This window comes from Coregonus clupeaformis, chromosome 11, assembly GCF_020615455.1.
Source record: "Coregonus clupeaformis isolate EN_2021a chromosome 11, ASM2061545v1, whole genome shotgun sequence".
Classification (NCBI taxonomy): Eukaryota; Metazoa; Chordata; class Actinopteri; order Salmoniformes; family Salmonidae; genus Coregonus; species Coregonus clupeaformis.
In genome coordinates this window covers 19,199,319-19,213,717 of record NC_059202.1, presented here as the reverse complement: position 1 = coordinate 19,213,717, position 14,399 = coordinate 19,199,319, and the positions used below count along the sequence as shown (strand labels likewise).

General features: G+C 42.0%; 1 non-coding gene across 1 annotated transcript; it reads left to right on the top strand.

Moving 5' to 3' along the window:
* Positions 1-6,638: 6,638 nt before the first annotated feature.
* On the top strand, positions 6,639-6,691 carry LOC123492016. Its single transcript, XR_006661586.1, has one exon. It is a non-coding gene; the product is annotated as a U7 small nuclear RNA (small nuclear RNA).
* Positions 6,692-14,399: the final 7,708 nt, after the last annotated feature.

The window sequence follows — 14,399 nt, the reverse complement described above, 5'->3', positions numbered from 1 at the left end:
ACAAAAAATCTCTACAAATGTCATCATGCTGACATCGTACTGTAAATACTTCTACATACATGAAAAAAATCTAAGAAGTACATCTATGTAAGTTTCTCAACAGAGAATAGTCTTACCTCCTAATATGTCTGCTTTTCCCACCTTATATTCCTCTGATGTCACACAAGTCTCTTCTTGAGTAATGACTCTACAGCTCTTATGGAGTCATTTCCTACAGAGTGAATTCCTGCTGGTCAGTCGGTTTTGAGTCCCTTGTTGTGAGCGCTCTTTCAGTAACAGTCCTTTCAGTCTGCCATGCTGTGAAGATGCTTTTGTGCTCTCTCTCTCTCTCTCTCTCTCTCTCTCTCTCTCTCTCTCTCTCTCTCTCGCCCTCTCTCTCTCTCTCTCTCTCTCGCCCTCTCTCTCTCTCTCTCTCTCTCTCGCTCTCTCTCTCTCTCTCTCTCTCGCCCTCTCTCTCTCTCGCCCTCTCTCTCTCTCTCTCTCTCTCTCGCTCTCTCTCTCTCTCTCTCTCTCTCGCCTCTCTCTCTCTGCTCTCTCTCTCTCTCTCTCGCCCTCTCTCTCTCTCGCCCTCTCTCTCTCTCTCTCTCTCGCGCTCTCTCTCTCTCGCTCTCTCTCTCTCTCTCTCTATCTCGCTCTCTCTCTCTATCTCTCTTCCCCTGATGTCGTTTGTATAATGCACTGAAGTAAGGGTCACTCCTTATCACTAAGGCTGCGTTACACAGGCAGCCCAATTCTGATAGTGTTGACCAATCCCATCAGATCTTTTAACATCAGAGCTTTCTCAGAGCTGATCTGATTGGTCAAAAGACCAATTAGTGAAAAAATATCAGAATTGGGCTGCCTGTGTAAATGCAGCCTTAGTGACTCAGTGATGCTCTGGACACACGTGCACACACGCACGCTCACACACAAACAAACACACACACACACACACACACACACACATGCACAGATACACACACACACAAACACACATATGCAGACATAAAAATGCAAACGCGCACACACACGCATGTGCACGCACACACACACACACAATCCCTTGCCGAGTCGCCTTTAAGCTCATATTGACACTGAGTCCCTGGCTCTGTTCAATTGGAATGACTCTTCCCACCTGTTGGATGCTGGGGTTCACCCTCTCTCTCTCTCTCGCTCTGTCTCTCTCTCTCTCTACCTCCCTCTCTCTGTCTCGCTCTCTCACCCATGCATACCCCACAAGACATGCCACCAGAGGTCTCTTCACAATCCCCAAGTCAACAACAGACCATGGGAGGTGCACAGGACTACATATAGCCATGACTACATGGAACTCTATTCCACATCAGGTAACTGATGCCACATCAGGTAACTGATTCCAGTAGAATCAGATTTTAAAAAACAGATAATAATGCACCTTATGGAACAGCGGGGACTGTGAAGAGATACACACACAGGTACAGACACATGCATATGCACACACATGCTGGCACACGACTAACACACACGTGCACATTGTAATATTGTTGTATGGTGGTATTATACATTTTGTATTGTAGATATGTAGTGGTGTAATAATGTTATATGATGTACTGTTTTATCTTTTTTTTTTTACAGTGGCTTGCGAAAGTATTCACCCCACCTTGGCATTTTTCCAATTTTGTTGCCTTACAACCTGGAATTAAAATGGATTTTTTTGGGGTTTGTATCATTTGATTTACACAACATGCCTACCACTTTGAAGATGCAAAATATTTTTTCTTGTGAAACAAACAAGAAATAAGACAAAAAAACTGAAAACTTGAGCGTGCATAACTGTAGAGCCACCTTTTGCAGCAATTACAGCTGCAGGTCTCTTGGAGTATGTCTCTAAAAGCTTGGCACATCTAGCCATGGGATTTTTGCCCATTCTTCAAGGCAAAACTGCTCCAGCTTCTTCAAGTTGGATGGGTTCCGCTGGTGTACAGCAATCTTTAAGCCATACCACAGATTCTCAATTGGATTGAGGTCTGGGCTTTGACTAGGCCATTCCAAGATATTTAAATGTTTCCCCTTAAAACACTCAAGTGTTGCTTTAGCAGTATGCTTAGGGTCATTGTCCTGCTGGAAGGTGAACCTCCGTCCCAGTCTCAAATCTCTGGATGACTGAAACAGGTTTCCCTCAAGAATTTCCCTGTATTTAGCGCCATTCATCATTCCTTCAATTCTGACCAGTTTCCCAGTCCCTGCCGATGAAAACATCCCCACAGCATGATGCTGCTACCACCACGCTTCACTCTGGGGATGGTGTTCTCGGGGTGATGAGAGGTGATGAGAGGTGTTGGGTTTGCGCCAGACATAGCGTTTTCCTTGATGTCCAAAAAGCTCAATTTTAGTCTCATCTGACCAGAGTACCTTCTTCCATCTGTTTGGTGAGTCTCCCACATGCCTTTTGGTGTTTGCTTAATTTTTTCTTTAAGCAATGGCTTTTTTCTGGCCACTTTTCCGTAAAGCCCAGCTCTGTGGAGTGTACGGCTTAAAATGGTCCTATGGACAGATACTCCAATCTCCGCTGTGGAGCTTTGCAGCTCCTTCAGGGTTATCTTTGGTCTCTTTGTTGCCTCTCTGATTAATGCCCTCCTTGCCTGGTCTGTGAGTTTTGGTGGGCGGCCCTCTCTTGGCAGGTTTGTTGTGGTGCCATATTCTTTCCATTCTTTAATAATGGATTTAATGGTGCTCCGTGGGATGTTCAAAGTTTCAGATATTTTTCTATAACCCAACCCGGATCTGTACCTCTCCACAACTTTGTCCCTGACCTGTTTGGAGAGCTCTTTGTTCTTCATGGTGCCGCTTGCTTGGTGGTGCCCCTTGCTTAGTGGTGTTGCAGACTCTGGGGACTTTCAGAACAGGTGTATATATACTGAAATAATGTGACAGATCATGTGACACTTAGATTGCACACAGGTGGACTTTATTTAACTAATTATGTGACTTCTGAAGGTAACTGGTTGCACCAGATCTTATTTAGGGGCTTCATAGCACCACTTTTCCTGTATTTATTTTTTCAGAATTGTTTGAAACAAGTAATTTTTTTTCATTTCACTTCACCAATTTGGGCTATTTTGTGTATGTCCATTACAGGAAATCCAAAAAAAAATCAATTTAAATTACAGGTTGTAATGCAACAAAATAGGAAAAATGCCAAGGGGGCTGAATACTTTTGATATAAGAGCCTTAATGTGTTTGGACCCCAGGAAGAGTAGCTGCTGCCTTGGAAGAAGCTAATGGGGATCCATATACAAAAATACCATCTCTCTCTCTCTCTCTCTCTCTCTCTGTCGCTCTCTATATATGTCTATATACAGTGTTGTAATGATGTGCAAATAGTTAAAGTACAAAAGGGAAAATAAATAAACATAAATATGGGTTGTATTTACAATGGTGTTTGTTCTTCACTGGTTGCCCTTTTCTTGTGGCAACAGGTGTCACGTATACTCCCTCTCCGGCGCTCGAGGTCCTCCCCTATCTATGTCACTCTCTTTGGTTCCTTCCCTAGGCGTTATTGATTCTGTTCCTGTGTTTCATGTCTGTACGCTACTCTTTGTCACGATCGTCTAAGGAGGAGGACCAATGCGCAGCGTTGAAGGTGAACATATTTATTTAGAGAATGATCACACGATCAAAACAACAGACGATAACGTGATGTCTACGGTTGAACACAAACCAAATAAGAACAAGAAACCACAATGCATGAGTGCCAAACGGCTACCTAAGTATGACTCCCAATCAGAGACAACGAGCTACAGCCGTCTCTGATTGGGAGCCATCCTGGCCAACATAGAAAAGCAAAACTAGACCCACAACCTACAACACAAAACATAGAAACTAACACCCTGGCTCAACATACGAGAGTCCCCCGAGCCAGGGCGTGACACTCTTGTTTCTTGTTTTGTTTAATTTATTATTGAATTCACTCCATGTACTTGCGTCCCGACTCCGAGCGTACACGTTACAACAGGTCACAAATATTGCTGCTATGATTGCACACTGTGGTATTTCACCCAATAGATATGGGAGTTTATCAAAATTGGATTCTTTTTCGAATTCTTTGTGGGTCTGTGTAATCTGAGGGAAATATGTGTCTCTATGGTCATACATTTGGCAGGAGGTTAGGAAGTGCAGCTCAGTTTCCACCTCATTTTGTGGGCAGTGTGCACATAGCCTGTCTTCTCTTGAGAGCCAGGTCTGCCTACGGCGGCCTTTCTCAATAGTAAGGCTATGCTCACTGAGTCTGTACATAGTCAAAGCTTTCCTTAAGTTTGGGTCAGTCACAGTGATCAGGTATTCTGCCACTGTGTACTCTGTTTAGGGCCAAATAGCATTCTAGTTTGCGCTGTTTAATTGTTAATTCTTTCCAATGTGTCAAATAATTATATTTTTGTTTTCTCATGATTTGGTTAGGTCTAATTGTGTTGCTGTCATGGGGCTCTGTGGGGTCTGTTTGTGTTTGTGACCAGAGCCCCAAGACCAGCTTGCTTAGGGGACTCTTCTCCAGTTTCATCTCTCTGTAGGTGATGGCTTTATTATGGAAGGTTTGGGAATCGCTTCCTTTTAGGTGGTTGTAGAATTTAACGGCTCTTCTGGATTTTGATAATTAGCGGGTATCTGCCTAATTCTGCTCTGCATGCATTATTTGGTGTTTTACGTTATACCGGGAGGATATTTTTGCAGAATTCTGCATGCATAGTCTCAATTTGGTTTGTCCCATTTTGTGAATTCTTGGTTGGTGAGGGGACACAGACCTCACAACCATAAAGGGCAATGGGTTCTATAACTGATTGAAGTATTTTTTTTTGCCAGATCCTAATTGGTATGTCGAATTTTTTGTTCCTTTTGATGGCAGGTGGCTGGTCTCAGACGATCCCCCAGGTGAAGAAGCCAGATGTGGAGGGCTGGCGTGGTGACACGTGGTCTGTGGTTTAGGCCGGTTAGACTTACTGCTAAATTCTCTAAAACGACATTGGAGGAAGCTTAGGTAGAGAAAAGGTTTAGGCCGGTTGGACGTACTGCTAAATTATCTAAAATGACGTTGGAGGCAGCTTAGGTAGAGAAATGAACACTCCCTCAAAATACATCTGTGGCTTTGTGTTGTGTGACAAAAATGCACATTTTAGAGTGCCCTTTTATTGTCCCCAGCACAAGGTTCACCTGTGTAATGATCATGCTGTTTAATCAGCTTCTTGATATGCCACACCTGTCAGGTGGATGGATTATCTTGGCAAAGGAGAAATGCTCACTAACAGGGATGTAAACAAATTTGTGCACAACATTTTAGAGAAATAAGCTTTTTGTGTGTAGATAATCTTTACATTCAGGGTTTCCCAAACTAGGTCTCGGGACCCCAAGGGATGCATGTTTTGGTTTTTTGCCCCTAACACTATACAGCTTGATGATTAATTGATTATTTGGATCAGCTGTGTAGTGCTAGGGCAAAAACCAAAATGTGCACCCCTTGGGGTCCCGAGGACCAGGTTTGGGAATTCCTGCTGTAGGGGGTCCAGATTTGAGTTATATCAGCTTTACATTTTTGAGTACCGCCCCCGTTAAGCCATGCATTCAATATAATATCCCAGTGTGCCTTGCCTTTTCAAATGAATTATAGAGTTACCACCCATGGCTGTATTTGTTAGAGACAGAGACATGATTGTTGAATTCCTTTATTTTTAATCCTGTGACCTTCACCAAGTGAGTTCTTAGGTGAATGTTATCATTATAATTAAACTCTTTATGACAATACACTAGATATCTCATAAGGCCTTATTTTTAGCCCTAGTTTCCTAATACAATGGCCTGAAACTCATGGTTTTCAGGCCTGCAAGTAGTCACAAAATACTGGCAAAGTTCCCAAAATGTTGTGTTTTTCAAAAAATCCTGGCTGAAAGATTTCCAGGAATCTTCCAACCGGAATTTCTGGAAAACCTGGGAATTTTGCATGTCACATTTTGCATGTTATGCTGGCTTGCAAAGTGATGTGTAATTCCTATTGGAATCCCGCCTGAGTTATATTATACTACATTTAAAATGTGTATTCTCCCACAACCTGCATTCATAGTAACTGCCAGGTTTAGGGGCAGTATGAGGAGATTACCCAAGCCATTTAAACTGGAACAACCGTTTCAGTAACAGGTGCAAGAAATCTAACTAACCATTTATCTTTGTGTAGAATAAGATGAATCAATCAATAAATCAATGCACATGTAAAAACACAGATATTTAAAACAATTTTTTTTTTAATCTACCGGAAGTAGAGCATGCTGGGAAAAAAGTTAATTTGTTATCATATCTTAAAACATTTTAGTTGGTGTGACTTCTCATTTAGTTTTGAGTCAGTACCACATAAACATTTTAAGTAATAAAGACTTTCCATTGACTTTGAGTTCAACTTACTAGAAGTATTTGAGTTAAAAATGCCTTGGGGTTTACAATGTAGTAATACTACAGTTTTTAATTTACGTATAGCCCACCCATTCACCTCCCCCATATCCCAATGTGCGCCACCCATGAGTGAGAAAGCTACATCCCAATTCTAAACCATATATTGTGTTCTCCAAAGGTTATAACACTTATTTTTTATAAACACAAATGTAGTCTGTTCAGCCTCCAACCCACCTACAGGTTATAGAAAATGTGCTCTTTTTGCATTTGTCTGGCAGGTTTCCTTAAAGAGAAAGCCCAACCTTTTATGTCAAAGAAAATAGAACAAAAACACTATTTCACTACAGTAAACTGTAAATACTACAGTATACAACAGTCATGTCTGCAAACATACTACATTAAATACAGAAAAGTCAGCAAGTACACTTCAGTGAATACTATAATATACACAGTTGAAGTCGAAAGTTTACATACACTTAAATTGGAGTCATTAAAACTGGTTTTTCAACCACGCCACAAATTTCTTGTTAACAAACTATAGTTTTGGCAAGTCGGTTAGGACATCTACTTTGTACATGACACGAGTAATTTTTCCAACAATTGTTTACAGACAGATTATTTCATTTATAATTCACTGTATCACAATTCCAGTGGGTCAGAAGTTTACATAAACTAAGTTGACTGTGCCTTTAAACAGCTTGGAAAATTCCAGAAAATGATGTCATGGCTTTAGAAGCTTCTGATAGGCTAATTGACATAATTTGAGTCAATTGGAGGTGTACCTGTGGATGTATTTCAAGGCCTACCTTCAAACTCAGTGCCTCTTTGCTTGACATCATGGGAAAATCCCAAAAAATCTGCCAAGACCTCAGAAAGAAAATTGTAGACCGCCACAAGTCTGGTTCATCCTTGGGAGCAATTTCCAAACGCCTGAAGGTACCACGTTCACCTGTACAAACAATAGTACACAAGTATAAACACCATGGGACCACGCAGCCATCATACCGCTCAGGAAGGAGACACATTCTGTCTCCTAGAGATGAACGTACTTTGGTGCGAAAAGTGCAAATCAATCCCAGAACAACAGCAAAGGACCTTGTGCAGATGCTGGAGGAAACAGGTACAAAAGTGTCTATATCCACAGTAAAACAAGTCCTATATCGACATAACCTGAAAGGCCGCTCAGCGAGGAAGAAACCACTGCTCCAAAACCGCCATAAAAAAGCCTGACTATGGTTTGCAACTGCACATGGGGACAAATATCATACTTTTTTGAGAAATGTCCTCTGGTCTGATGAAACAAAAATAGAACTGTTTGGCCATAATGACCATCGGTATGTTTGGAGGAAAAGGGGGGTGCTTGCAAGCCGAAGAACACCATCCCAACCGTGAAGCACGGGGGTGGCAGCATCATGCTGTGGGGGTGCTTTGCTGCAGGAGGGACTGGTGCACTTCACAAAATAGATGGCATCATGAGGAAGGAAAATTATGTGGATATATTGAAGCAACATCTCATGACATCAGTCAGTAAGTTAAAGCTTGGTCGCAAATGGGTCTTCCAAATGGACAATGACCCAAGCATACTTCCAACGTTGTGGCAAAATGGCTTAAGGACAACAAAGTCAAGGTATTGGAGTGGCCATCACAAAGCCCTGACCTCAATCCTATAGAAAATGTGTGGGCAGAACTGAAAAAGCGTGTGCCAGCAAGGAGGCCTACAAACCTGACTCAGTTACACCAGCTCTGTCAGGAGGAATGGGTCAAAATTCACCCAGTTTATTGTGGGAAGCTACCCAAAATGTTTGACCCAAGTTAAACAATTTAAAGGCAATGCTACCAAATACTAATTGAGTGTATGTAAACTTCTGACCCACTGGGAATGTGATGAAAGAAATAAAAGCTGAAATAAATCATTCTCTCTACTATTATTCTGACATTTCACATTCTTAAAATAAATTGGTGATCCTAACTGACCTAAGACAGGGAATTTGTACGAGGATTAAATGTCAGGAATTTTGAAAAACTGAGTTTAAATGTATTTGGCTAAGGCGTATGTAAACTTCCGACTTCAACTGTACATATAGTATTGCTATTATTATTTATACCATATTATAAACTGGGTGGTTCAAGCCCTGAATGCTGATTGGCTGACACGGGTATGACAAAACATTTGTTTTTACTGTTCTAATTAGGTTGGTAACCAGTTTGTAATAACAATAAGGCACCTCGGGGGTTTGTGATATATGGCCAATATACCATTACTAAGGCCTGTATCCAGGGACTCCACGTTGCGTTGTGCATAACAACAGCCCTTAGCCGTGGTATATTGGTCATGTACCACACCCCCTTTGGCGTTATTTCTTAAGTATACTATAGTATTTTTTTCATGTGGGTATAGCACGATAATGGTTACGTTGCTAATCATACCCTTCGTAGCTGTCTGAGTGGTCTGTGCTCCACAAAGTAGCCCTAGTTGGTGTTTCAAAAATGACACAATGGGGATGTTGATTACCTGTTCAGTGATCTGCCAATTATATAACGTTGAAACACTGTGCATAATTTAAAGGCAGCGGGTGTCTTTTATCAACTCAGTTTTCTCATTTGAGTAGCAATGGAGCAGGTGTCCTGTAGTCTAGATCCTCTCGATGAATAATAATATGGTCATGTCCAACAGGTGTTCTCAGCCCTCCTGGACTGTTGAATGTTAATGGGTATCATGCTGACCTTTATGGCTCCATTTGTCTCAACTAACATTGTATGCTTGGAGCCAAGTAAGGTGAACCTATGAAAAAGTATGTTGACATGGTCATGACTTGACCATTTGTAATTTATATGGCAAAGCATAGTGCATTTAGCAGACGCTCTTATCCAGAGCGACTTATAGTTAGTGAGTGCATGCATTATTATTATTATTATTATTTAATTTTTTCATACTGGCCCCCCGTGGGAAACAAACCCACAACCCTGGCGTTGCAAACACCATGCTCTACTAACTGAGCTACATCCCTGCCGGCCATTCCCTCCCATACCCTGGACGACGCTGGGCCAATTGTGCGCCACCCCATGGGTCTCCCGATCGCGGCCGGCTACGACAGAGCCTGGATTCAAACCAGGATCTCTAGTGGCACAGCTAGCACTGCGATGCAGTGCCTTAGCTTCACTGATCTACGTGCTCGTGGGGGTAGTTGGATTGTTGGCGTAGCGGACACCTTTTGGTAACATGATATCCGCACCGGTCCCATTTCCATTCACAAGGGGGCGAAGCAATGTTTTTTTTTTTTTGTCATTTAATTTTGTGAAATCAATAAAGAGTCGCCATCCCTTGCTAGTAGTGGCTAGCTAGCCTTTTCAGCTTCCCACATCTCCATGAGAAATAGTCCGATTTCTAATAAGAAAATATGCCCTGGCAAATATAGTTATACTTACCGGTGAACCTAAAACATTATACCAGTTTGATATGCTGCTTGTGTATTCATTCCCATATCAGCTAAAAAAATAACATCATGTTTTGGTCACATAAAATGCACTTGCCTTGCTAGTTGGCTACAACAGGTTGTACCATTTCACAATAGCCTGTAATCACTAGTTACTACTTCTAAACAAAATACCTTTTTAGGTGGATTCTTGTTGTTTGATTTACTGTTTGAACAGTCGATGAGATTATATTTGGTTATCAATGCAAAATAGGCTACCTATATAGCCTATAGATCAGATCAAGGAACCAAGCGACCACACTGCCCCCACAGCTGCGGAAGGAATGATATGGTGTGTCTCAATTTTCAGGTGGTAAAGGAGCCGCCCCTTCGGGATGAAAAACAACATTGCGACACACCAAATCTTGCGTCTGTGTGTAGAGCGTTCCAAACCAATCAGGTGGAAACGAAGCTTTGGACGTCATTGATCGCATGCTTCTGGTCAACTGGTGCAGGCATCGGCACACTGCATCAAAGTACACTGCTTTTAGGCCATCAAATTAAGGCCTTAAGATATATGTCGTGTCATAGAGTTGACATTTAATGATGGCATTCGCCTAGGTACTCACTTAGTGAAAGCCACAGGCCTTTAAAAGGAAATAATTCAATAACCATGTCTCTGTCATTAACAAATAGAGTCATGGGTGGTAACTCTACAATTCACTCAAAACTAAAAGGCACCCTGGGAAATATGCAAAATTAGGCTTTACACCATACAGCAGGGGTGTCAAACGTCCGGCCCGCGGGCCGGATCAGGCCCGCAAACGGGTTTAATCCGGCCCGCGAGATGATTTTGAAAAAAAAAAATAATATATATATTTTTTTTTTTGTAAAGTATAAAAATGCGCTGCAATTTTTCTATAAAATAAACTGCTGCTCCAATTGCGTCCACTGGATGCCGCAATAGCAATTGTGTTAAGCAAGCAAACTGTTTATACCGGGGCAGAGCAAGTAGGTCAAGCACGTGCAGCCAATGAGCTACTTTGTTTTGCCCGCGATATTTATTACGGCTTCTACTTTAAACATTATGTGCTTTGGCACCCTCATTGCCCCAATATGTCTCTGTCAAAAAAGAGAAAAGTGGACGCAGAGTGCAGAGTGTTCCAAGAAAAATTGTCATCCTAGCTGTATGTTTGGTGTGTTCAGAGCATGTTGCAGTGCTGAAAGAATATAACTTCTCTCACTATGTGAGTCTTCATGCCGACAAATATGACAACTTTCAAGGACAGCGGAGATGAGAGAAGGTGAATGAACTGTTGGCGGGTCTGAAGAAACAGCAGTCTGTGTTTACTCACAGCCGATACATCAGTGACGCTGCAGTGAAAGCTAGCTACCTCATTGCTAATGAAATCGCAGTGGCTTCAAAACCATTTAGTGAGGGTGAATTTGTAAAAACATGCATGATGAAGGCAGCGGCGATTGTGTGCCCTGAAAAGCGGCAGGCTTTTGCAAATATCAGCCTGACAAGAAACATAGTTGCAGACAGGATTTCCGATCTTTCAGTGGATTTGGACAGCCAGTTGAAGCAAAAAGTAAAGTCATTTATTACGTTTCGGTTGCAATTGATGAAAGCACGGACATTACAGATGTTGCACAACTGGCCATTTTCATCCGGAGTTGATGACACATTGACCGTCACCGAGGAGTTCGTGGAGTTGGTGCCGATGACAGATACAACGACAGCAGCTGATATTTTTACCGCACTCGTCGGCGCGCTGGACAGGGTCGGAGTGGACTGGTCCCGCGCTGTCAGCCTGGCTACAGATGGTGCGCCCTCAATGATCGGGGGAAAAAAGCAGGCGTTGTGACAAAGTTCAGAGAGAAAGTGCAATCTGCAAATGGAGGACGTGATTTTTGACTTTTCACTGTATTTTGCACCAGGAGGCTTTGTGTTGCAAGTCATTAAAGATGGATAACGTCATGAAGGTGGTCATCCAAACTGTTAATTTCATCCGATCCAGAAGCCTGAATCACCGTCAGTTTGACAGCCTTCTCAGAGAGAAAGACCACATCTATGGCCTGCCATACCACACTGAGGTAAGATGGTTAAGCCGAGGTGCTGTGCTGAGGCGTTTCTTTGATTTACGAGAAGAAATTGAACAGTTCATGGAAGAAAAGGGCAAACCAGTGTTAGAATTTCATTCCGCAGAATGGATGCAGGACCTTGCATTTATGGTGGATGTTACAGAGCACCTGAATAACTTGAACAAACAGCTGCAAGGGCGCAACAAAGTTGTCACGCAGTATTATGACAGCATACGTTCTTTCAAGTTGAAGCTGTCATTGTGGGAGACGCAACTTGCCGGTGGTGATGCAGCTCACTTCCCCTGTCTGAAAAATGTGTGCGCGACCCAACATGTGGCAGACATGAAGCGGTTCAAAGATAAAATAACGGGACTGTTACGGGAGTTTGAGCAACGCTTTCAGATTTATGTTTATATGTTTTTATGTTGATGTGCTATTGTTTTTAATTGATTTTATTTTATTTGTATATTTAACCTATTCTTGACTCTGTGGTTCTTGCACTTGTTTGGGGAACAGGATTTCATTATTTTTATCTACATTTCTGCCTGAGAAATGACACCCTGATATAGTTCTGTGATCTGTGAAACAGTTCTGTTAATCACTGAGGCATTGTGTGTTTGTGTGTTCTTTTTCTTTAGAATTTTCAAATAAATTTGACGTGTTTTATGATTAATAGTGATGTTGTGCTTGTACTATTTTGGACACACTGTCCTCAGGCTCCAGCTTTATGTTGTATGTTGATCGTATTAAAACAAAGAAAACAATCTGAAGTTGTTGTTTTTAAGTTATATATACCATGATTTTTCCAGTCCGGCCCACTTGGGAATAGATTTTCCTCCATGTGGCCCCTGAGCTAAAATGAGTTTGACACCCCTGCCATACAGTGTTAAAACACCCCAAAATGATTTAATGTAACACTACAGGTGTTAATTTCTTACACTGAGAAAGTGTAACAGTGTCAGCACTAAGCAAATTGAGTCCAGTTTACTCTAAATCAAGTGTTATGTTTTACACTGTAGGTGTTGCGTATTAGTCTACAGTAGAGCTATGCAAACAACACAATCAAGTTGATTTGGACACTTGAATAGTTGAATGGGGAACACTGCAACAGAGTTAAACCTTTCACACTTTCTAAAGTGTTATTTTTAACACCAGTTCATTGGGACTCATACGTTCACTGAAAATTGTGCACATTTAACACTTTCAACGTTAAATGTACACCATTGATTTTGCTGTGTGGAGTTCTAGAAAAACAAGCTAGTGTAAGATATTTATTATTATTATTGAGTGTGAGCTATGAGTGTAACCGTGATATGAATGACTAATAACTAAAATCCCACCTCTTAACAACTTCCATCACTTCACATTCAACTTGAGCATGGGAGGAGGACACTTCTCATTGAAGAGGGTAATGTGTCACGTCTGAGGTTGGTTGAGCAATCCCAGGACAAGGTCTCGGCCAGTCTTCACACTATGTTCCCTCTGTCTGTCTCCCTATCAATAAAAGCACTGGAAAAAATAATCCAGAATACATAGAAAAATAAGATGTGTCTCTCCTGGGGCCTCATTTATCAAAGGTGTCTCTCCTGTGGCTTCATTTATCAAAGGTGTCTGTCATGGGGCCTCATTTATCAAAGGTGTCTCTCCTCCTGGGGCCTCATTTATGTGGTCCTCTGTAGCTCAGCTTGTAGAGCACGGCACTTGTAACACCAAGGTAGTGGGTTCGATCCCCGGGACCACCCATACACAAAAATGTATGCACGCATGACTGTAAGTCGCTTTGGATAAAAGCGTCTGCTAAATGGCATATTATTATTATTATTTATCACAGGTGTCTCTCCTGGGGCCTAATTTATCAAAGGTGTCTCTCCTGGGGCCTCATTTATCAAAGATGTCTCTCCTGGGGCCTCATTTATCAGTGTCTCTCCTGGAGCCTCATTTATCACAGGTGTCTCTCCTGGGGCCTAATTTATCAAAGGTGTCTCTCCTGGGGCCTCATTTATCAAAGATGTCTCTCCTGGGGCCTCATTTATCAGTGTCTCTCCTGGAGCCTCATTTATCAAAGGTGTCTCTCCTCCTGGGGCCTCATTTATCATAGGTTTCTCCTGGGGCCTCATTTATCAAAGGCGTCTCTCCTGGGGCCTCGTTTATCATAGGTTTCTCCTGGGGCCTCATTTATCAAAGGTGTCTCTCCTCCTGGGGCCTCATTTATCAAAGGTGTCTCTCCTGGGGCCTCATTTATCAAAGGTGTCTCTCCTGGGATCTCATTTATCAAAGGTGTCTCTCCTGGGGCCTCATTTATTAAAGGTGTCTCTCCTGGAGCCTCATTTGTCAAAAAAGACTCATCCTTGCGTGTGCCAGTTTTACCAAAGGTTGGTATTCATCAATTTTTTACTTGACAGGAACGTTTGTGTATCTCCATGCAAGTCTCAGACCATGCATATGCACAACTTCTATTGGTTGATCAACAGTATTGCAAGCAAATATTGTTATTTAGGGGGAAATTGAGGT